The sequence below is a fragment of the Aythya ferina genome (assembly GCF_964211825.1).
Source record: "Aythya ferina genome assembly, chromosome: 2".
Lineage (NCBI taxonomy): Eukaryota > Metazoa > Chordata > Aves > Anseriformes > Anatidae > Aythya > Aythya ferina.
Window position 1 is genome coordinate 156,697,347 of NC_140297.1, and position 24,546 is coordinate 156,721,892.

Sequence of the window (24,546 nt, forward strand, 5' to 3'; positions counted from 1 at the left end):
AGGATGATCTGGCTTCATCAGCTACAAACCTTGCATTAAACAAATCCTTTGCTGCAAACACTTTTTTCCTTCAGAAAATGAAAGGAATCAACAGCAAAACAAAAATTTGAGCTGAATTTTACATTGTGTCCTATTGCCATGTAGGCTGAAGGGCTTAAATCTTTCTCCCCCACCAAGCCCCAGCCAACAAGCCTGCCACAACCTCTTCAAAACCACAGGACGTGGTCAGGAAATTCACCCTTCTCGCTCCCTGTGCAGTGGCCCCAACACAATGTGCAGCTGCACCCTTTCCTTGCACGATGCCCGCCCATGTGTACACAAAAAGTAGCTTTTCCCGTAAGCAGCAGAAGAAAAAAAGGCCAATTTCCTGCAAAACCTGTGCTCACTGTCCCATGTCCCACACCATCGCCCCTGCAAATCGCCCCAGATCCTGCTCTGTCTCTTGAGATCCCTGAAGGGACAAGAAGCCATCTCTGGCTGATCCTTTGAGATCTTCACCTGAGCTGATGTGTAGGATTGAATTTTGCAGCTTTCTGTCCTATTTCAAATGCTGTTGAAATTGGCCACCATCTCGTACAATTACAGGGGGTGGGAAGATGTGCAGAAGTATAGCAGAAACCCAATTTTCTTGAAGCTAGGAAGTAGCTTCCTGCTCAAATTGCCAGACAGAAGTCCTCCTTCCTAACTCCCCACACCTCATGAGCACAACACAGGTATTTAACCTCAGCTCTCTAGCTCTATCTACAGCAATCCTAATTTGTGCCTGAGCTATAGAAACTAGTCAAAGCCTCAATCACATCAATCCTTACCATAACAGGGGCTGATAGCATCAGTGCAAAACATCCGCTTTTTCTACGTGTCGCTAGGACTGCAAATATCCTTCGGCCTTTTTTTAATCCTCAAATCAGCACAGAAAGAAGTCACATTTTTGAGGAAAGGTTCAGTACGCTGGGGCAGAGAAGCCACTTTCTCAAAGTCTTCTAACACTGCAAACGTAAAAGGGTTGTGTCCTTATCTCCACTGTTCTTGGGCACTGAGCACAAACTGAAAAGCAGAAAAAAATGAAGCACCACCTGGGTCACTAGATCCACTCAGAGAACCAATATTGGAGGCTACTTTAATTTATTTGATATTGGAAGGTGTTCCACTCCAGCAAAGGCAGAATGACATCCAGTGGTGGAGGTTAAACCTACAGAAATTAGAATGGGAAATAATTAAAAAAAAATGGATCATAGGGGTGGTTGATTTTTAAAGAATGTGGAAAATTCAAAGATTAATCTTGTAACTTTCTGAAAATCCCGCAATTCTTCAACTGGGATTTACAGGGATCAGTGCAGAAATTAAGAAGTGAAGTCCTAGCATCTGTGATAATTCATGATAGGATGACCACAGCAATTCTCCTTCAGACCTTTCAATCACAAGCTCTGTGAAAAGAAGGGAGGGAAGAGAAACGGGATGCCGTAAAGGTGAGAGTTATTCTGGTGAAAACCTCTGGCACCAGGTTGTCCAAGGGTAATTTCCACTATTTCCTCGATGCTTGTTCAAAACAGTAGATGACCAATTGCAGATTTCCCTTGTCCCCCTGCATGCAAAGCAGGGATGCTGTTGAGCAGACAGCATTGGAGCAGGATTAGGACACCTGCGTTTGGATCAGTGCCATGCCACTGGCATGCTCAGAAAACCAGTGGCTCACTCTGTGCCTTGGTTTCCCCATCCATAGAGTGCAAATAAGGACCCTGATGTCTTTGGTTTCATTCTCTACTTCAAGATCTGCTGCTGAAGAATGTTCTACTAAAGTGATGCTATTATTAACCCAGGAAACTTTTTCATCGGTTAATTGTAAATCTTCCATATAAAAGATAACACTGTCATTTTTCTAAAATAATAGGCTCACATTATAACAAGTATCTGCTTTAAAAATGAAATACCTTACTCAAGTGAAGGCAAAACCCTTTGAAATGAGAACAAAAAGCTCACTTTTCTGACTGCCAAATTCGTTCAATGCTTTTCTTTTACTCCTCTAATGAAATCCAGAATTTAAAAAAAAAATCTAAATTGTCTATCTCCAGTTTTATCAATGGGAGCTTTGGATTTTTCTTTGAAAGGTTGGTTACTTGCCACCCCCTGCTCCAAAGAGAATATAAAATACTTTTGTTGCATTGATGTCAATTGTTAGGAATAAATTTAAGGGACGGTTAGATGGCACATAACTTAAGGGGAACCACTCTGCAGGATTGCAGGCAAGGTCACAGTGATGCCCTTTCAACAGGACAAATAATATATCCATTCACTATGAGCCAATCCTGTCATGTTACCTTGTTTTAATCAGCCCTTTTATAATATAATATTCATGTGGAAATCAGGCTAAAAATACCCCCTGCCAAGGTGACTGAAGACATAAAATTGAAAACTTTATTTTGCATATTTTAAGTTCAGGTATTATCCTGAAATAATGTAGCGTATTAATTGAGCTTCATATTGGGAAGAGAGAATGAAAGCAAGGGAAGGAAGGAGAAGACAGGTGAGGAACTATTGCCTTTCCGTCAATGATTAACCAGCCTGGGCTAAAGCTAACATGATCTCCGGGCACTCCTCAGAGGCGAAGCACTGTTATTTAGCACCTTCATTTGCATTATAAAAAAATATGAAAAAGCCACATGTTGGGCTTAGACGCTGGAACACAACTGCGCAGCAGCATCCACAGAAATCCAGGCAGCCAATTCCCTCCTTGAATCAAGTCCAAGGAGGGGAGCTGGACAGACAGACGTGCTTACCCCAGAGAAGGCGGTATCGTTTGTGGGGATGGATATGGGGAGGATTTTCTCTGGATATAATCCTCACCGAACAGTGAGGCTCCTGGGAAAAGTCCACCATTTGGGGAGGTGGCATTAGGGAGGAGAAAAAGTCAACTTGGGTCTACTTGGAAAAGCTTTTTATAAAGGAAAGGGAGAAGCACTCTCATTGCATATCAAAGCCATGAATAGCCATGGCATTATGTGGCTTCAGAGACCCAGCGGGTCTCATCCTCGGCTTGCTCAGTTTACAGATCAAAACAAGGTATTTCAGGTAGCTCAGCCTGCACCAAAAAATCAGCCAGAGACCTCTTCCCCGCCAGCATCCAGCTTTATCCTGCCCAGGAACACAACTGCCACGGGAAGCAGAGCAGGCACACAGCTCGATGCTTCGCTCTCATATTGGCTATGCCATGCTGACAGCAACAGAAATTTGTACCTGTCAGTTTATTACACTGATGTAAGTGAAAAAAAAAATCACAGGGAATCGAGACCGTGATGGTGTGAGGGCTGTTTTCCAGACTGCAAGCGCATGCTGAAGAAGTCCCCCTTATTTTTCCCCAAAAAAGCTTCAACTCGGCGCACGTAACCTTTCGGCAGCCAAACTCATCAGAGGTTCAGCACACTCATCTTCCACAGGCATAGGGACACATCAATATTATGCAGAGCAGGAGGGGAATTGGCAGTTCCGTACCACTGGTTATGGGGAGTTATAGGCTGGTTTTCAAAAGGGCACGTTGTCTAGAATATCTGCAGTAGGGGCTTTGACTTTTTGCAGCTGAACTGAAATAGATGAGGGGCAACAGTAAGCCTATTAGGACAAAATTGAATGTTACATCGCATACAAAAATAATACAAGAATGATCCTTTTCTGATATTTTAATGTACTAATTCCGTCCTACTACATTGCCATAAAAAGCAGCGAAAAATGTTCTCATTCAAAGAGAAAACTGACATTAAGAATCCATCTTCCTTATTTCAAAGGAAAAAGAGCTCCTGCTTGCTATAGCCATTTTCTTTTGCTGTGCATAATATATATATATATATATTTGACTGTAGCCAAAAAGTACTAGTACTGAGCTTAAACGTTTAAGAAGAGGTTACCAGGGATGTTTCTCAGGGGCCAGGACTGGAGCTGGCATTATTTCCCATCTTGACCTGGCTGATGGGATGCAATGTGCTCTCGACAGATTTGTAGATGACCTCAAATCAGGGAGGGAGAGCTGTCAAGATGCTTTTCTGCATGTCAGGATGCTGAGTTTGGCTGGTCAAAGCCACATCCAGGAACTGGAGGCTGCCAGAAAATGCACAAAATCCTGTACTCAGTACAGAGCAACCTCAGCAGAGGCACCTGGAAGTGACTCTTCCCCTCTGCACTTGGGACATTGTGTCCAGTTTTGGGAAGCTCCCAGTACAGGGAGATGTTGACAAATAAGAATGAATTCACATGGTTTGGGGCTGGAGCACTTAATACACGTGGAAAGACTAAAAGTGGGAGAGGAGGCTCGGGCCTTCTCATTTCCAACATCCCTGCATGAAGAGAGCTTACAGAGAAGACAGGGCCAGATGTTTTCTGGAGGTGCATAGCAGAAGGACAAGAGGCAATGGTTACAAACTGTAGTGAGGGAGATCCTGTTCAGAGACAAGGGAAAAATATTCACAGTAGGAGAAACTGTGGACTCTCCATCCATCCCCTCATGACTTGCTGGAGGCAGCTCTGAGTGATCCGGCCTAACTTGGTGGTCAGCCTTCATGTGAGAAGGAGGTGGGACTAGATGGCTTCCAGAAGCCCCTTCCAACCAGAAACGTTGTGTGGACTGCAGCACTTACTTATTTAGTTATTTATTTACTTATTTATTTATTTGTGATAGCTGTTATAGGAAACAGCAGAGAAAGGAGTCAGCCCTCCATCATTACGTTTCAAGGAGAGTGAAGACAGGGGTACGTCTTACATTTGGCACCAGTTATCCACATCTTGAACCACTCCAGAGCTGGAAGCTGGGAGGAAACCCAAAACTGACTGTGCATTAGAGAAGAGATAAGGCAGCTTCCCTGTTTCTGCTGGACTTAAAGAAGAAAGTGTGTCCTCAGCTTCCATGCAGCCAGGGGATCTCAGGGTACCAAATGCAGCTGATCTGTAGTGGCTCAGTTGCCAGCTTCTGCTTTGGGGGATATTAAGAAAAAACAGAGGGCAATATTCTCAAGCAAGCACAGGGAGAATGGTAAGCCTCCTGTTCTTCTTAACAACAACCATGCCTCTATTTCACCGTCATGCTTAGATCATTTTGGAAACTAGCACCCCTGCTATGTGTCCTGCTGCACACTGTAAGCTCAGCGTACAGCAATCTCAGTTTAGCAGCCAAACAGATCTAGAAAATCACTCCTGCTTTTCAAGTTGAAGAAATAGACAACTTTTTTTTTTTTTTTTTTTTTCTAGGTAATGGTGACAGATTCCAGGACTTACGACTAATGACAGAAGGTGTTATGAAGAACAGGAACCCAAACCTGATCACAAATACAAAGCAGTACAGTTAAGTTATTCCAGATGAACAATTTCACTAAAGGCTAGGCTGGGGAAAAACAGCTCTAAACTGTACTACAGGTGAGACAAGATTTCCTATATTGTACTTTTAAATTTAATTAATTCAGCATCTGCAGAAGTACAAGCTTTGCTGAGTCAACAACCTTTTGACAAAGAAGAAGATTTACTCTAATAGCAGTAGAACATGAAAAGGAAAAATGTTTTCATGAGTATTTTCAATATTCTGTCTCAGTAATATTCGTATCTTAATGACCTCAAAAAAGTCTTAGCAGAGAACTTATACATAGCAAAATGATAAAGTTGTCCTGAATTTAGACTATCTGGAGCTAGATTAATCCCTTTAAAAACAAAACAAAACACAAGAACAGCAAAGCTGCTGTGGAAATTGCCACCGAGCAGTGGGAAGTAGTATATGCTGATCAAGAAAATAGAGTAACAAAGGAAACAACTCTGTAAGTATTTGTGCACCTTCTCCTAACACTACTTATTGGACAATAATTTTGGGTGGCAAAAATATAATTTCCTTTTCTTTGTTTCATCAGACCGCAACTATGTTCCATAGGAACAGCACATCTCATTTTATTCTGGGCTTTAAAGAAGTCCCTGAAGCATTAATGTGATCTATGAATGCCGATTCAGAAAAGGAAAATAAAATAAAAACACCACTTTTAGTACCTTGCAGCATCCATCCTTAAAACTTGAAGTGAAGTAAGAAGCAGCTGAATTAAGAGTTGGTCATTTCTTTGTAATATCTTTCATGCTGGGATCATGAAACATGTCCCATTTTTATGAAAGACAGACCTTTAGCAGAGATGTGGACCTGAAAGTGTTTATTTTTGGATACAAATTTAGCAGCTGGAACCTTTACTGAATTTTGGCCATAAAGCATCACATATACAGGTCTTCCACGCACAAATGTCTAGTAAAAAACTCCTGAAGAGGCGAGCTGAAAACAGCAATAAGGACACAAGCACAACTTCTTCATAATAACAGAGCACTTCAATAGCACCCCAAGGAATGCTATTTCTATACAGGTAACAGAAAACAGAAAGAAAAATCAAAGTGTAAAAATGAAATGAAAAGCTTCCTTTTTTTTTATTACTGTATATACACAATCTACGATAACTCCTTTACTAATTTTAAGTGGTGAGTCAGAGAAGTGTCATTGTTTGATTGACTAATCTGCTTGGACCATCAAAAAAGCTTAATTTCCGTTTCTCACTTTTTTTTGGTAAATGATGTATTAACTCCTCTATTGAATTTCTCCCCTGCACTCCTCACCTCATTTTCTGAGGAACCCAAGGACCCAAAACCTTCATTCAGACCAAAAAAAATCTGCAATTTTTCACCTGTGGAAAGACATTTCCAGTAACTCATCTCCCTAATAGGACTCAATAATATCAAAGAGAGATGGAAATTTAGGAAGAAAGATAACATGAACATTTTCAGTGACCTCTAAAACTTTTAGACTAAAATCAGACATGCAGTTCTGAACCAACATAACACCAATAATATCTTTAAAATGCTTTGTTGAACCAAAGCAATTAAAAAAGCCCGAAGGCACAGATGTGATTCCTTCTCCTGTGCACTGTTTTCTTTCCTCTACCAATATACAAAGAAGTCTGATGGATTTCCTTTAAACTGAAGGATTAACACGACCATGGAACAAGTATTCGTTCCTACGAAGAAAGGACTTGTGAGGGCAAACAAGCCACCATTAATCTTAATACTCCAGCCGATGCCAGTTACACATGCAGTCCTTGTTGACACTCCTTTATTTGTGAGTTAGAAAGACTCATCCTCTTCCTGACACAATCAGACAGGACAGTTTATTTCAAAGCTATAAAAAGTAATGACATTTCAGGAAAACAGAGCCCTACTAATTTTTCCACAAGCTAAAACAGGCCTTTCAAGTACAACCCAACAGCAGATGCACTGGGCAAAACTTTAATCCATAATGCTCTGGGCCCTTATAAAGTATCCACAACATGAAGAAAAGTATCCTAAAATATTAAGACCAGAGCAACTGCTAAGCTATGCGAGGGGAAAAACTGACAGTGCTAGGTTGAAAAAAAAAAAAAAAAAAAAAAAAAAAAAAAATCAGCAAAAAGTAAAAGCTCTTATTCCTGAAATAAAATTTTAGAAAGTGATTTTTTCTCTTCTGTATTTCTTGCAGATTTAGCTCTTCTATGGCCATCTTCTTGCCCTTTGGGTGACCTTTCAGCTGTTACATTTCACTACCTTCCCTCAAGGATATCTTTTTAATATCTTGCTAAATGGGAAGGGAAATGTGCGATGAGCAAAACTGTCCAAAATGGAGGCACTTCGGCTTCTGTACATACTTTGAGGATATATAAGCTGCAGAAAAGGGTCTCTTATTTCCAAAGGCCACAGATATTTATAGAGTTCTTTCTACCAGTGATTCAGGAAACTGGCTCTTATATGGTAAAAGGAAACAAAACAAGTGTGGATTTCTTTGAGTACTGCACACTTTGTCAAAGAGAAAATCATTATTAATATAAGCTAGAATTTAAATAGGGATTCCTGAATGAAATGGGAGAAGCTCCATGACTGAGCACTAAATTTGACAATAGGTTGGGAACATCTTTTATTATCACTGTGAAGGAATATGCTGATCCCATCCACCTCTAATGAAAAGAAAAAAGATCTTTTTCAAAAAATAAAAATAAAAAATAGAAGAGATGGTACTATTTTCTTTCTTGTCCTCTTTTTTCCTCAAGTGAGAATTTGGATATGCTCTTTCTCACCTAACAATGGTTCCTTCCTTTCTGCAGGACACAGCAGATTTGAAAGTCCTGTTCATCTACAAATTTTGTGCTGCCATTTGCAAAAGACACCAAATTAACTATATTCAATCAGGCTGCATTTCTTGTGTATCTTTACTTCTGACGAAGACCCTTACAAAGATTAAGAGACAAGCAGAACACCACTTACTATTTTTAAAGCATGTTAAAGGGGAAAAAATAAGACTTCAACATTGGAACACTGCTTTAGTCAGAGACTTTATATAAAAAATAAATCATGTGGAAAAACAACAATGCAAAACCCCAAGGTCTTTAACATACAAGATTTCTAACTCCCTCCTTTCATCTTTTCTGATCTGTTGGGTAGTAGCAAGTGCCTTGTGTGGTCCCTTCTGCTCAAGTGTGCTTGACAGGAAGAGTGTCAAGTTAAAAATGACTTTTTTAAAAGATAATTTAAAAAATAATTAATTCCCACAAATCACTGGGACAGCCAGGGGAAGAGAAGCAGGAAAGGAAATGGGGAGAATTTACCACCCTGCATGCTCATAAAATGGATCCGTGGAAACAGCAGGATGGTAAATTTCTCCAATTTCTTTGCTCGTGTTGTTCCGTAGTGCAGGAGCACCGGGCTCAGGAAGAAAACAAGAGTTATGAACCCCGAGGCTGCTGCGGTTCCCTGCAGCACAGCTTGCCTGGCAACATGGCTCCTCTCATCTGAGTGTGTTGGAAGGGTAAAGCATCGCGTGGTGCAATGGGTACTGCCCAGCCAGCCTGCTGATACAGTCCCTACAAACCCAGATTCCTCGTCAGATTGCCAAAGGGATGGCTGAGGAGAGGCAACAGGCATAGGAAAGGTCATCTTCCTCTTCCTCATGCTCTTACACACTCAGTGAACATTTGGTAAAGTGTTAGTTCTCAACTCATTAGAATTTTTACAATTTTTTTGTTTCAAACAACTTTTTTTCTCCTTATTTTAGAAATGTCTTTCCAATACAGCTTTGTATTCTACCTAACAAATGGTGGGATATAATGAGTGAATTTTCATTTTCATTATCGGTATAAGCTTTAGCTCTCAACCTTTTGACCAGACTGTAAAATAAACTTGAAGAAGATTATTTCAGGCCCCTTTAAATCAGCACTGGAATAAAAAAACTGTGTGAATTCACCTTCTGACAGGATGTGCCCATAACAGCTCTCTCTCTATGTAATTGAGCACAGATATAGCGGCAATTTCAGCAAAAATCACTTACTAAATTCTTCAATTAACATTATTTTCACAGACTGGTTGAGGTGGGAAGGTAACTCTGGATCCATCTGGTCCAGCCCCTACTTAAGCAGGGCCACCTCCAGCAGGGTGCGCAGGCCCATGCCCTGGTGGCTTTTGAAGGTCTGCAAGGAGGAGACTCCACAACCCTCTCTGGGCAACCTGTGCCAGGGTTCAGCTACCCACACAGCACAGAAGTGCTGCCTGATGTTCAGAGGGAACCTCCTGAGCTCCAGTTTGTGCCCAATGCCTCTTGTCCTGGCACTGGGCACCACTGATAAGAGCCTGGCTCTATCCTCTCTGCAGCCTCTCTTCAGGTGTTTGTGCACATTGATGGGATCTTCCTGAGCCTCCTCTTCTCCAGGCTGAACAGTCCCAGCTCTCTCACCCTTTCCTTACTGGAGAGCTGCTCCAGCCCCTTGATCATTTAGGTAGCCCTACACTGGACTCTCTCCAGTAGGTCCAGGCCTCTTATACTGGGGACCCAGCACTCCAGGTGTGGCCTCATCAATGCTGAGTAGAGGGGAAAGAGCACCTCTCTCAACCAGAGGGTGACGCTTTACCTAATGCAGCCAAGAATACCATTGGCCTTCTTTGTGGCAAGTGCACCTTGCTGGCTCACATCCAGCGTGGTGCCCAACAGGACCCCAGGTCCGCTCCTGCAGCACTGCTTCCCAGCTGGGTGGCCCCCAGCATGTCCTGGTGCCTAGGGTTGTTCCCCACCACATGCAGGACTTCACACTTCTCCTTGTTGAACGTGAGATTCTCATCAGCTCACCTCTCTGGCCTGTTGAGGTCCCTCTGGATGGCAGCACGGCCCTCTGGTGTGTCAGCCACTCCACCCAGTTTGTGTTAACTGAGAATTTACTGAGGGTGCACTCTACCCCTCATCCATGTCATTAACGATGTCATAAAGATATTACACAGGACTGGAGCCAGTACTGACCCCTAGGGTACTCTGACCCCAGCTGATCAGCCAGTTTTTGATCCACATCACTGTTCATCCAGCCCATGCTTCAACAGCTTCCCCATGAAAATCTTATGTGGGACAGTGTCAAAGATCTTACTGGAAGGCCTTTGAAGAAGCCCAAGAAGATAACATCCACTGCTGTCCCCTCATCCATTAGGCTGGGAATTTCATTTATTATTTACTATTCAACTTTACATCAGTGTAGCTGAGAATAGTTTACTGACAGACATTAAAAGCCATGAGATAAATGATACTGTGAGCAATGTGCCCATCCTATACAAGAGTTATGCAAGGATTTGTACCGCTCAACAAACAAATGACTTGGATCACTCTGCTGTGAGGTCCACATGTCATATGCTTAATTGACAGGTCAAGCATACTGGAGCAAAATAAGGCAATATATTGTTATTCTTATCAAAATTCTACAACATTAGCCATGATGCAATTCTGATATGAATGCATAAACGTGGGTTTGAAATACAGAAGAGCCCAAATTTGCAGGAAATAAAACTAAATGATATATGACAAATGCTAGCACTTAAAAGTGCTCTTATACTCACAAAATGAAGTCATCTCCCAGACAGATGAAAAGTAGAGTTCTTAATGCTCTCTCTGTTTATAGGGGGACATGCTAGTCCCATGCAGAAGATAAAAAATGTGCATAAAAAAAGCAATCCCAGGTAGGAAATTTTGAATCCCTTTAAATGTCAGACTGATGATTTGGGGCAAGAGACTCAAAAGAAGGGCTCTTCAGCCATTTTATGAAAGAGAGCTCTGAGTTAAGGCTGTGCATAAGAGTATGTTTGCAGTATAACTCCTGTGATTAGATTACATTATAATGAAAGAGCAATAAAGGTAGTGAGAACAAAAGCTTAATTGCTCAAGTCATGATGCTAAGTAGTATTTAACTATTTACTTATTCCTTAAGATCTTTGTAAGAAGTCTCCAATAATAAAGATTACAATAGTGCCTCTACTGACCTATGCAATCTTCCCAATGACAAAAATGATAATGCCAATGTGAGGTTGTTTCTTGAATATCCCATCTGATTCAGTAAAACCAAGATTCAGCCAAAATACCTGCTGAATGCCTGTACATTATTTGTACTGTACCTTTATGTTAACATTGTCACAGAACCTATATCCCTTTTGATAATAAAACCAACTTCAGATTCTGTTATAGCTCTCTGCATCTATGTGATTTTGTAAACAACAGTCAAAAGTTTGAACTTCGGCAACAAATTTTAAGGTTTTCAATCTATGACCTAATGTGATTAATAAAATCTACACTTTTTCTGTTATCCTTGTTTCAAACACGTACTGTACTTAAAACCCTTGATGCACTTACCGCAAAGCAAAAGCAAGATTTTTAGCACTTAGGAGAATACACTCTTAATACAAAGAGATATTTCCTTGCATTAAGAAATGTTCTAGTGTAAATTAAACAGCTTTTGAAGAATTAGGTTTCTAGCAAAACATAAGGCTCAGCTTTGCTCTCTGTGACATAAGTGCTGTTCCACTAGATTTTGCTTCTGTATTATATTTTGAAAGGAATGTCACCCTGCACCTACAATATGAATTATATGGCCTTGTTTTTCGATGTGCATCTTGATTATGTTCTGGCTGATGGACAAAGGTGCTCTGCTCCAGAGTCCTGGTCCCCAAAAACCCCAACCAGAGTCCTGTGAGCACACCACGGCTCCCTCTCTTTTTGCAAGTTAATTGTATTCCTGAGAAACTTAGATTACGGCTTTATGACAGTCGTGATATTTTAACTCTTAATTAGTCAGGAAGCATTTTAAAAGGTGAAATTTTAAGGCATAAATGTACATACACAGATTGCCAGAGAAGAGCTGGGTATCTGGAAGCTTATGATAATAAGCAGACTTCGGTCTTTAAATGACCAACTTAAAAACACTGTCAGGCAACTCCAGGACCCAGTGTGAAAATACTGAGGATGTTTTCATGCTGTTCCACGTGAACCACCATAGAAACTCTCCTTACATAAAACCCCTTCAGTATTACCTCAGCAGATGTGAAGATTCAACAACCCAGGACAGGGATCACGGTGATTTCTTGGCTATCTGGGTCAGGAGGTCCTATCTGTGGCCTAAACCTGTGCTGTTAAATTTCTTTTACCTTCGCTCTTTCCACAGTCCTAGATTTGGATCAAATGAAAACAACAATGGTGATGTTATAACAGAATTTTCTGTCATACTTTGCTTCTGAGGTAGAAAATAAGGACAAAGAACATGCACTTCCCCTACAACACTGCAGGACTACCAGAAACTATTCACTGCATGTTTAGGTTGTACATCTCCACAGTTCAGATCTTTAAAGCCCCATCTGGACAGTTTATTTTATCTTCATTTTTACTGCAGGATAAAACACAGTAAAAAGCAATCCCCAGAATGGGGACCCCAAGGAAGCAACACAAACCGCCCATGGATAACAAGACTTATTGTTTAGACTACGGAAAAAGGACATAATGGAAAACCGTAAAAGTGATCCATGAGATTAAGGCTCCAAAAAACAATGCATTCCTACAGAAAACCGGACTTTCTTCTCATGCAGTATACTTCAATACATGTAATACCATTCTGAAAAAAAAAGGGCTATGCTCTCGAGCAACTCCAAGATGATTTTTGGGGTGTAAAGTTGCATGTAATGCCTGTTCATCATCTAGACGTTGAAAACACAACTGGAGCCTACACAATGTGTTAAAATGTCAGTTTTACTCTGGAATTGATCCCCATCAGACAAAGACAACTGCCACACAAATACACCTCACCAGTGAGGAGGCCTGGAAAGAGACACCAGATTTTTTTTTAAGAGCTCTTGACAACATACTAACTTCTCCTCACCCAAAAGGACCACTACTCTACTAGAAACAGGAAACCTGACAATTACAGTATACCTGAAGGAAGAAAAAATCTTGGTTTTATTATTTGAGACCACCAGCCTAACTTATAGCACATTAAGGGAAATGCAACACGCCATAGGAATAACTGAATGTGCAAAATACGCTCCCATGATTTACTGGAGAAACTTTTGCTTTCCCTTCCCCAAAACAGTACCCACTATTAAAAATAAATAAATAAATGAATAAATAAATAGACAATTTAATGAAGAATGTATCATTCTTTCTACCTGGGGATACTTCAGCATTAAGTTAAATGATTTGAGTTATGTGCAGAAAGCTGGAATGCAAAGGAGTTTGCAGAACCCAGTTCAGAAATGAATGAGGAACATTACTTCAATTTTCACTGATGTTTTGGGGTTTAGTTAGATTCTGTCTCTTTGGGTAGTCATAGACATCATGTTTTGTTCTTCTGACTTAAGGAAATTTTGCCGCTATCAGTTTTCCATTGCTTTCTTTTCAGACATGTTCTTAAAGCCCATCAATACAGTCACATTCTGGCAAAATCAGACCAAGATTAAAGAAGACTGTATGTTTAACCCATATAGTCCACACAATCCAAATTTATCCTCCCAGTGACAGTATCAAATCATCACAAAGAGAGGCAGGAGTGTGGTGAGAGAACAGGATGTCACAGGAGGATTTTAATTAGTCCACTGGGAAATTCATTCCCAAATGGTTACAGAAAAGTGTAAGGATAATAGATATAAGACACTGGAGACAGATTATATCATCTTTTTATGAAATTCATTCATATTTCAGTTCCTCTTTGAATTAAAAGTAAGCAGTCTTGCAAACCTGTACTGTGACAGCTGTCCCCATTCACAGCAGTAGTCGCAGAGATTTCTCACCCAAATGCCCGTGCCAGGCCATGAGCACACAGCAAAAGAGCAGATTATGCTCATCTTTGTCATCTCCCCTCTCTGCTTTATTTTAACCAACTGGAGTCTCTTTTTGGTATTTAGATGATAGGCTCACTGTGTCTGCTCTGTTACACACGTACGCTGTGTCTACTGCAATGGGGCTGGGAGCTCTACAGTAATAACACCAGAAAACTTGTTTGAATGTGACAATTGGATTAAAACTGACACTAAACAATGCGCAATAGCCCATAATTACTGCTAGCATAGGAGTTTGGGTATACAAAACCAGCTGGCACTGGGTTACCAAAGTCATTCAGAAGTGGTAGGTGTATATCAGTTAGATATTCTTCCACTATGTAAATTACCTCCCATAGATTATAGAGTATTAAGAAGGAGAAATAAGTATTTACATAACTGATTCCATTTAGGAGGGAAATAGATTCACTGAGCACGGGGCACAGGTTAGTTCATCACCTGCACGAATGGACAGATGACTTCAGCTTCCTGACCTGTACGTGCAACTGCCCTTATTTGCTGCTATAAAAGTTTTATTCGGATACAATTCAGACTTCCACTAAAATTCAACCAATCTTGACACTGAACACAACTGTCTGAATTTACACAGATGCCTAAAGGAACAGATAAAGGCTAAAAAAGGCTTATCTCCTCCAGTATTAGAAAACAATGGTCTGTCAGAGTCAATTCACAAGTCTATCTCATAAAAAGTTCATCCCTTTGAAAAGGGCAGCTTGGCATGCGAAGGGAGCAGAGGAAAAGAAACAACTCAATGTAAGAGGCCAACATAATTGACTCAGAAAATCTAAAGAGGAAAGAAAGTAGGATTCTTCTTGTCCCCTCCAATATGTAAGCAATGGTTTACAGGAATACTACCACAGACCAGGGGTGCAGCAGGGATTTACAGTAAGAGGAATCTTTCCGCATTAGACGTTATCCCTGTGGAAGTGCAGAATAAGCAGCAAAGTCTATCATGGTTCACCACATCACTCATATCACTCATCACTCATATTGACATATCTCTTCCTCCAAAACTTCTTACCTGTTACAGGACGAGGAAAAAAGTAAACTGTAGGCCTCCTGGGAAGTCAGGAAGTTCATTACTCCAAGGAGAATTGATATAGACCCCTTAATCTATTATATATATAGTTCCCATTCACATGCCACCACCCCAAAATCTGGCTGCTCTTTGTAAGATATGCTTGTGGTTACCATTTCTTGAAGGTTTTAATGAAGACAGAAGTTTAACAGAAGGCACTGCAGAGCAAATGTGATATTAGGGGAAAAAATAAGACTGCCTCTGTTCTCAGCCTCTCAGAATATTTTTATATTAAAGACTTAAATGCAACAAGGGCAATTGCTTTGGCTGTGCAGAGAAATTATTACGCTTTTGCAAAATGAAACAAAATTCTGATTGGTAGGGAAAGGAAGACAAGGCTACAAATGCCGCCCTAATGCCAAGTACTCAGGGATGGTAATGAAGAAGAAGTGGTCTCTAAGCATGTTGAGACACAGATTGCCTTGCCCAAAGTTCACCATTTGGAAATGTGCACCCAGCAGCCCTCCAGCACTGTGGAGCGCACCTTTTTTTCTCACAGCTGCCTTTGAAATGCATCTTCCCATAAGCAGAGAAATATGATCAGCTCTCTGTGACTTACAGACTTTCAGTACAAAATGATTGTTCTGGGATTTTTAACTACACCTCAGCACCTTTCATTATAGAAGCTTGCAGCCAGTTGCTCAAATAACATCCACAGATGGCAATCAGTAGCCCCCTGGAGAAAGACAGGTTGGAGAACTTCAGAAGACAAAACTATTCTTCAAACTGGATTATATATCTGCAACTTGGACCCAAACATGGAATAAAAGGATCAGAAGAACCTGCTACTGGAAGGGCCCACCATGACAGACAAATGTATCAAACTATGAATTCACATCTAAACTGAAAGAAGTTTCTGAAGTTGATGTATCCCAGGGAGAACAGGAAGAACCGAAGTGCTGAAGCTCCCTGAAAAACATATCAACTAAGATAGATTGACAACATCTTACCCCTTTGGAGGTATAAAAGCATGCAGTCAAGCACAGCTCTCCAAGTGCCCTTTATCATCCTTGTGCATCTTTCAAGATACACACTACCTGGCAGTGATGGAAGGAGAGAGGGATGCCAAGTGAGCTCCTGGACGGGTAGCCTTGTTATGCAAAAGCAAATCCCGCTATTCCCTTGTTCTGTCAGGAGCCTTGGAGCGAGAGGAGAAGGCGTCTTTGAGCTTGGACAGCTTCCAGTCAGCCAGGAGAGATTACAGAGGCAGATTTGTGTGTCTGCCCAGCCCAATTGTATCACCACGCAGCCAGATCTGGGACTTTCTATCCATCCATCCAGTTGAGGGTGATGCGAGAGGCCCGAGCTGCCTGCCTAGAGCTGAAAGCAAACACCAGACCGGCTGAAATGCAGAAGCCATTTGCCCATGGAGAGTGAGCAGCCTGGCAGAAAGCAAACCCAGGGAACCAACAACTTGCCCTGCTGCCTTGGAAGCGACAGCACAGGGAAGCCCTTTGGCTGAGTCTATAAAGGTAAATAAGAACCGAAAGGTCATCACCTACCTGTTGTTTCCTCAGCTGGACACCTTTCCACCACAGGCACAGGGTATCTGAAGATTTTTTTTGTCTTGCTACTAAAAAAGCCTCTACCTCTTCAACAGCCTGTACCCAAACTGGCAAGCAGACCACGACCGAGCTGCAGGTGCAGACTCCTGACGTGACAGATTATTAGGTTTCCTCCTGTTTGTTTTCCATCTCAGCACTTTGTAATGCTACCAATTAAGGGCTAAATTTATAACGGATGCGTTTTTCTGAAATGAATTTACTCAACACTTCTCACTTGTAATGCGATTATTTTTTTCTTACGGTGTCCTAAAGTGTTTTACGAAATTAAAAATTACAGCTAGCTCTAAGACAGCCACAAAATATTGAAACCTATTCTAAGCAGCATGGTATGAACCACCAATTACCATAAAAAAAATATTTATTTAATATGTCAAAGCTAATTGTGGTAGCCCACCCAGCACTTCCAAATAAATAATTAACAGCTGAATTTAGGAGCATGAGGTAATCAATTTCCCTGCTGCTTATGAAATGCCTATGAAATGTTTAAAAATTATACTAGTATTATTTCAAAAGAAGGGAGCCTTTGCATAAGGAGCATGCTATTTCTGAGAGTATGAATGTGTATGGATGTGACAGGAAAGGAAAAGATGGAAAAATAATATTTCATCACTTATTTTCAGCCCTAATTTATAGAAATTGAAACAGAGAGCTCATACAATGAGTATTCTGCTGCTTTTCCCTTCCCCTGGTAAAAGAGAAGTACAGGACCTAAGAGAAAAGTGGAAGAACAGTCTGAGTCCCTCGTACTACACTGATATGCATCTAGTTGCACAAAGGAACTTGAAAATACTCCCTGCGTGGTTCTATGCAGAAAACATTTTATGCTGTGAATAGTTAACCATGAATTCAATTCTCACATCATATATTTTTGCCGTGGACTATCACTCACACAAATCTTTTCTCATTCTCAAATTGGCATATGATTTTGGATCAACAGACTAATTTTGGATCAACAGATCAATTGTTTTTCCCAACAACTCAAATCATTCTAAAAAGGTGTTATTTCGTTGTGCAGAGAAGTGAAATCATCTTCTCAATACCACAACAAAAGTCACTACTTGAGATAGTAATGGTATTGAGTCCCATGATCCATCTGGACCTCCCATCCTCACTATAGATTCATAAAATTATGCTGATGTAGCCCATGGTTAAGTGATGTTTTATAGAGTACGCAGTCCTTAGATATATGGTTCTGCAAATCCTGAGAGGTTTGTAAGTAAATACAGATCCAATGTGACTGCTGAAATACCAAGATTTGTGGCTTCACTCACATGTCACCATCCCTGATAGTACTGCTAAACCTTTTTCTCCCCCAAATACCTGCCACAAGTATCTGAGAGAGTCATCTTCTCTCTGGCAGGGAGCTATGGTCAGGGTCTAGACACATTTTGAGCATGTTTCAGGGATTGCTCCAAGCTTTTACATATGTTTCTTCCCATTTTTGTACAGGTTCTCATTAGAGGCATCTAGTCCTATTTGTATCAGTAGCATAGCAAGAGGCAAACAGCATGGAGCCTACATTATGCTTTGGTAAAATCCCTGTTCCACTACTCACAGGTATTTAAGCTAAAAGTCCATTTAAGTATGCCTTCATTGCTTCTGGATAGCTTCTGGATAATGTAAATCCTGAAACTGTCCCAAGAGCACTGAATTACCAGCCGTCCTCTGAATGGGCGAGCTGGTCGAGAAGTGGTATGGTTCTAATATGGTTCCTAAATGCACTATTTTTTAAAGATAAAATCCCCAGAACCACGAATAACGTCATAATTTGTGAGAATAAAGTCCATTAGAAACAGCTGGGAAAAGGCGGCTACCATTAGGCATGACTAACTCCTGTGAGTATCTGAAAAGACACCTGAAGTATTTTTAATGCTTTTTATTATTTCTACACAGAAATTGTTGTCATTACCAGGTCAGGATGTTGCTTCTTCAAGACTGCAAAAACCTGCTTCTCTCCAAATCTTTCCTCTAATGTCCCCATCTAATTTCTTGGGAAGCTGAATTAAATGTTACCATCTGAGCACTTTTTAAAAGACCACTGTGAAGCAGTTACCCATTATTTCCTAATGCTCCTAGCTTCATCAGATTTTTGTTGTTGTTGTTGTTGTTGTAGTAGAGTATCAGACTGAAGTAACCTGATTTTCACTGCAAGACTCTTTTAGGGCTATGAAAAAGCAGGTTGGTTTCTTTCAAATTAGCATCAGCATAATTTAAAAAAGAAGAAAAAAAGAAAACTTTTATGCAATGCTGTTGGCTTAGAAGGCTAAGCATATGGAACAGGCTACTCATTCGGGAGGTTGTCTTTGTGCCAGTGTATGACGCAGGCAAGAACAGACAAGATTTGCTTTTCTTTTTTTTTTTTTTTGACAATAAGTTCATATCTGATCCTCTCCATACAAGTCAGCATTTGCAAAGATTCATGCTACTGACTAGCTGCTCTTACCACGTAAAAGTGAATCCTCAATATTTTATATGAATAAGAATGCATTTTAAGAATGCAAAAGAAAAAAAAATGCAGCAATAGCACATCAGGGAGTTAAGTTTACCCAAAGCCTTACAGAGTTACATTAACGGTTTCCTAATCAGCTTCCCTAGAAGAGAATTAATAGTTTTAAAGTATTAGGTGTAGTAAACCTTCGCAGTAAAAATCTGAAAGTAAACTCATCCCAAAAAACTCACAAATAGATCGATGTTGTTTGGCAATTCCTGTGTAAGTATCTAAGATTGCAAGCTGGAATTAATTAGGTGTCATTACTTTTACTGAGCTACGGTTACTGTCAACCTGTCTTGGAAAAATAATATAAAAAAGACCAAATGTCAGAGATTTAAAAGGAGGTTCACAAAGGAAATATTAAACAGAAATAACAGTATACCCCTTCTACTTCTTAGCAAACTGACATCAATAAATAACGAGGGCCAGGGAACTGCTAAGGACATTGCAGACCACAGAAATGGGCTCTTCCCAACAGCACATATTTTCATTAGAATACATACAAATGGATGCATCTTTATTTATTCAAGTAACAAAGGTTATTCTTAGAGAGTGGAAGACCTGTCAAGAAAATCAGTAGTTTAGAAACTGATGTAGGAGGGTTATGATAGAGATCTATAAAATTGTGAGTGACATGGAGTAGGTGAACAGGGAACGACTGTTCACCAGCTCTTCTATCAGAAGCCATGGAGAAAGTCAAACAAAAGTAGCAGATGGCACACTGAAAACAAAGAAAGGATATGCTTCGCCACACAAGCGCAGTTAAGCCAAGATAAGTTATCAATGCAAAAGGTTTCCTCGAGTTCAAAAAAAGCGATTGGGCAAAAGGATTGGAAGAGAGGTTCAGCGAGGTCTATTAAATACGGCACTGCTCGTCCTTGGGTGAGCTTTCAACTGCTATGACAATTGCTAAGAAGTGCTGTGCTCACTTGATTCGTGCACCATTCCCCAGGGTCTACTGCTGAGCACTGTCAGAGACAAAATCCTGGACCAGAGGGATCGTTAATCTAACCCTGAAATGGCCTTTGTATGTCCTTTGTGATAAATGACACAGAAGACAATAAACTCTTGCTTCTACTGACATGTTGCATTAAAAAATTTGCAACCACAAAAGCTGGCAAAAAGAAATTAAATAAAAAAAAAAAAACTTTTGTATTTGCCATTGGTAAATCTAACCTTGTAACCAGTATGCAGTTCTGGTGTCCCTTTCTGAGAGGTAAGGCAGAACGATGGGGTTGTAGAAAAGGTGGAAAAATAACGGAAGACTCAACTAAATGTTTTTCAGTGACAGACTTAAAAACCTTAATCTGTTTAGCTTATAAAAAGATTGAAAAATTACTTGATTAGTGTGTAAGCATCTCTGTGGAGTGAAAATGAAGAGTAATAAAGGGCTCTTTAATTTAGTGGAGAAACACATTAGTTAACAAAGACTGGAAGCTGGAGCAGGAGAAGTTCAGATTAGGAACAAAGCTGAGAGAGTGGGTCAAGCAGTGACACAAACCAGGCAGGGAAGAGGGGGGTTAATCCTATCCAAGCTCTTCATGTAAAGACTGGTGCCTTGCTGGAATCAAAATCAAGTTGCTGAGCACAATGTTTGAGCAAGGAGTGACATGGGGGTTTCCAGAGATCAGGCTGAGTGGTATCTTTTCACTAAAGATGTTCATAAATCCCGTGGACTCACAGATATCTACTTGCAGTGGTTAGTGGGAGAGAAGCTGGGAAGGACAAGAGTGACTTTCACTGGTGTGGCTCAGGTAAGCCAGGGAATACGAGGAATCAGCCCCTGGCTTGAGGTATGGCTTCAATCCCTCGTGGCATTCAGTGCTTTCCTACTCCTCTGTCACCTTCTGCAGATAAACGGCAGGGGAGGACAGGAGCCTGGGGTAACGCACACTCATAAAGATGTCCACGGAAGACAGGGAAGACAAAGACAAAACATTAAGCATAAAACAAGAACAGAAATTATAGCTTTTCTAGATATAAAATAGATGACAACTGAGTTGTTTTGGAAAAGCGGGAAGTCTCTGGCAGGGATCTAATTTTATTGGGTCAAAATAGCCATTAACAAAGAGTTGTCTACAGAAAAGGAGATCATTTCCCAAAGATTTTGCTTCAATGTATGGCTTTATAAGGAGACACCACATATATATATTTGCTTGTATTTAATATAGAAGGGAGGAGAGATCGAATCAGATGTCTGCAAGAACTAGGAATTTTTCCATTTTCTCAGACTCGGAGGTTTTCATAAAACTGATTCACTGCTCACTATCTCACATATTTACTCATTTGGCAGACTAGTTTCCCCAAAAGGCTATTTCAATTCAACAATGCCTGTACAGCAGAGACAAAAGCTGGTAAACAGGGAACGATGGATGTTCGCTCGTATAAGACAGTGTGAGAATGGAATGGCAAACGCCTCATCTAGACTTCTTCAAAACAAATAGGAGAATACAAAAATATTCATTACCAAGAAAGAAGGCGGCATCGAAAAACAAATGGGAGTTATAGAAAGGAAGGAGGGCAGGATGAAGACAGAGCTGATGTGGAAGCCGGGATGGATATGACTACTCTGAACTTGTGCTACAGAACAGAGGTGCTTTCTCTCAGAAGGAAAAAGCAGTACGCTCATCTCTAGTTCATGCAGGAGGCAAAAGTCGAAAACAGTTTGTGCCTCTTGCAAGCAGAGCGTGGGTCTGAAGGCAGTGCTGCTGCCACTGCTAAGTGAAACTTAAATTACATCCTCTTATTCCATTACCATGCTATGTTTCCAATATTGCTTTTTGTCATCTTAAATAACTACATCCAGTGCATCTCCCGGCAGGCTGGTCTGTGGACCAAGAGATTTCACTATCGGCTATTTCCTTCATTTTTCTTTTCCCAGTGCAGTTATATTGTGTGGAGTTATAGCTGCCCATGTACCTTTGATGAATTTCTGTAAACAGCTCAGCAGTGGGCAGGGGTAACTGGATAACACACAAGCTTCTCTGGGCAACCTGTCCCAGTGGTCAACCATCCTGAGTGAAAAAGTGCTGGTTTCCATCCAGATGAAACTTCACGTTTCACTCCGTGCTCACTGCTACTTGTCCTGTTATCAGGCCCCACCAAGCAGTCTAGCTTCATCTTCTTTAGTCCCACTTCTCCAGGTATCTACAAGCATGGACAAGATCCCCTGAACCTCCTCCCTGGGGTGAACAGTCCCAGCTCACTCCCTAAGCCCACATCTCTCTCATCCCGAGGAGCCCAGCACTAGGCCCACAGCCCCAGATGGGTCTCCCCAGTGGGGAGCAGAGGGGAAGGAGCACCTCCTTCTGCTGGGAATACTCTGCCCAAAGCAGCCCAGGACACCACTGGTCATCTTTGCCACAAGGGCATGTTGCCAGCAGGACCCTAAGGTCCCTCTCTGCAAAGCTGCTTTCCAGCCAGCTGGCTGCAGGCCTGTGCTGGTGTATGGGATTACTACTCCCCAGGGGCAGGACTTCATCCTTCCCTTTCTTGAAATTCAGGAGGTTTTTGTCACCCTGTCAAGATCAACTTTGAACGATGCCAGACACTCTTCCCAGTTTCATATAAACTGCGAAGTTATAGAGGGTGCATCCATCCCATCACCCAGGTCACTACTGCAGAGGTAAAACAGTGTTGGCCACAGGAGCAATCCCTGATAAACTACCAGTGACTGGTCTCCACCTGGATTTTGTGCCGCTGATCACAATCACTCAAGCTGGGCTTTTCTGACAGTTTCCAGCCCACCTCACTTTCCATTTCTCCAACCAGACTTCATCAGGTTGTCTATGGGAATGTTACGGAAACGGTGCCAAAAATGTTCTGATGAAATTCAGGGTAGTGATCCTATTGCTTCTCTCACCTCCTCAGGATTTGAACTCCATCATCCCATGGTCACTGGAGCCAAGGCTGACCCTGATCTTAACATCCCTGTCCAGCTCTTCCTTGTTTCAAGTGTTAGGTCCGAGCAGATTACATCCTCCTTGATCACCTGTCTGAAAGCTGTTCTGAATGCACTCCAGAAGCTTCCTGAATTTCTTGTGTCTAACTCTATTGTTCTTCCAGTAGTTATTGGGGTGGTTAAAGTCCCCCATGAGGACGAGCACCTACAAATGTGAGGCTTCTTACAGCTTTCTGAAGATGGTCTCATCTATTTCTCCCTAAACTGTAAGTTAGTAGGGGGAATTCCACCACATCATTGCCTGCATTGGTCTGTCCTCTGACCCTGACCCATCAGCTCCCAGCTGCCTCATTGTTATTTCATATCCTTCTGTCTGAAGCTTTTGCACTGCTTATGTGTTTGTTCTATGTTTTATATTAAAATAAGTGACAAAGTGTTCTGGTTTATCTTCCCTATTCACTCTCCTCCTCCTAACTACCTTTCCAGGCACCATGCTCAACTTACATAAGCTTCAAATTGAAAACAAAAATTAGAGCAGAAAAGACTTCATTAATAAAATATTAAGGAAATATTTAGTTAGGAGTCACAGCTGGAAAGGTTTGCTGGCCATTGATATTTTGGAGTTTCCCTGATCCTACTATAATTCCTCCCCTTCTCCCACTGTGAAATCAGCACATTTTAAATTTGTACTTCTTCAGCTAAAAGCATGTTCAAGAACTTCTTTATTTTCCATTGGTTTGGGAAAATCTGCAAATAAAGTGTTGTTTTAACAGTTTGCATGAAAACATAACAGTGACTAAGATCTATTACACTCCATTTCCAGCCCAGACACCTAGAGAATTAGCTAAATGTGCACAATTTACCTCCTACGTAAATGAAGATTATGGTTAACTCTGTTGAAGTCAATGTAGTTAAGGCAGTGGAACATAAAATAAACTGGAATAAAGTCTAAAGCACTCATTTAAAACATAGGTGATACGTAAAATGGAAGTAAACAGACCACAGGCTTTATGCTGGAGGGCACTATCAATTACTTAGATGAAGAAAAGTGGAGTAGATATGTGCTGATTATTATTAAGAATAGTTAGAATCTGGTCTAGAACAAATACTTTTTTATATGAAAATTTAAGTGTTGAAATATATATCATAAATTTATGCCATTTTTATTACATCATTGAAAATAAAGGTCACACACCCGCCGTTATTCCTGTAGGTAAATCTTCTGCTTGCTGGAAATAGAAGTTCAAAATTAAACAATGGTGAGGTTGCCTTTAAGGCTCTAATTTCAACACTTGGTATCCTAAAAGCTGCAAAAAGATCAAAGGTTTATCTGAAATAAGAGACTGCTGAACCTTGCTCA

At 40.8% G+C, this 24,546-nt stretch overlaps 1 protein-coding gene and 1 long non-coding RNA gene across 5 annotated transcripts in view; both read right to left on the reverse strand.

Moving 5' to 3' along the window:
- TRAPPC9 (trafficking protein particle complex subunit 9) overlaps positions 1 to 24,546 on the reverse strand; it is a 453,395-nt gene that overhangs the window by 59,191 nt on the left and 369,658 nt on the right. The gene's annotated exons all lie outside the window — the stretch shown is intronic.
- LOC311431613 lies at positions 16,110 to 16,908 on the reverse strand. The gene is made up of 3 exons (XR_014689549.1): positions 16,732 to 16,908; positions 16,267 to 16,549; positions 16,110 to 16,138 (listed from the first exon to the last, which is right to left on the reverse strand). It is a non-coding gene; the product is annotated as an uncharacterized lncRNA (long non-coding RNA).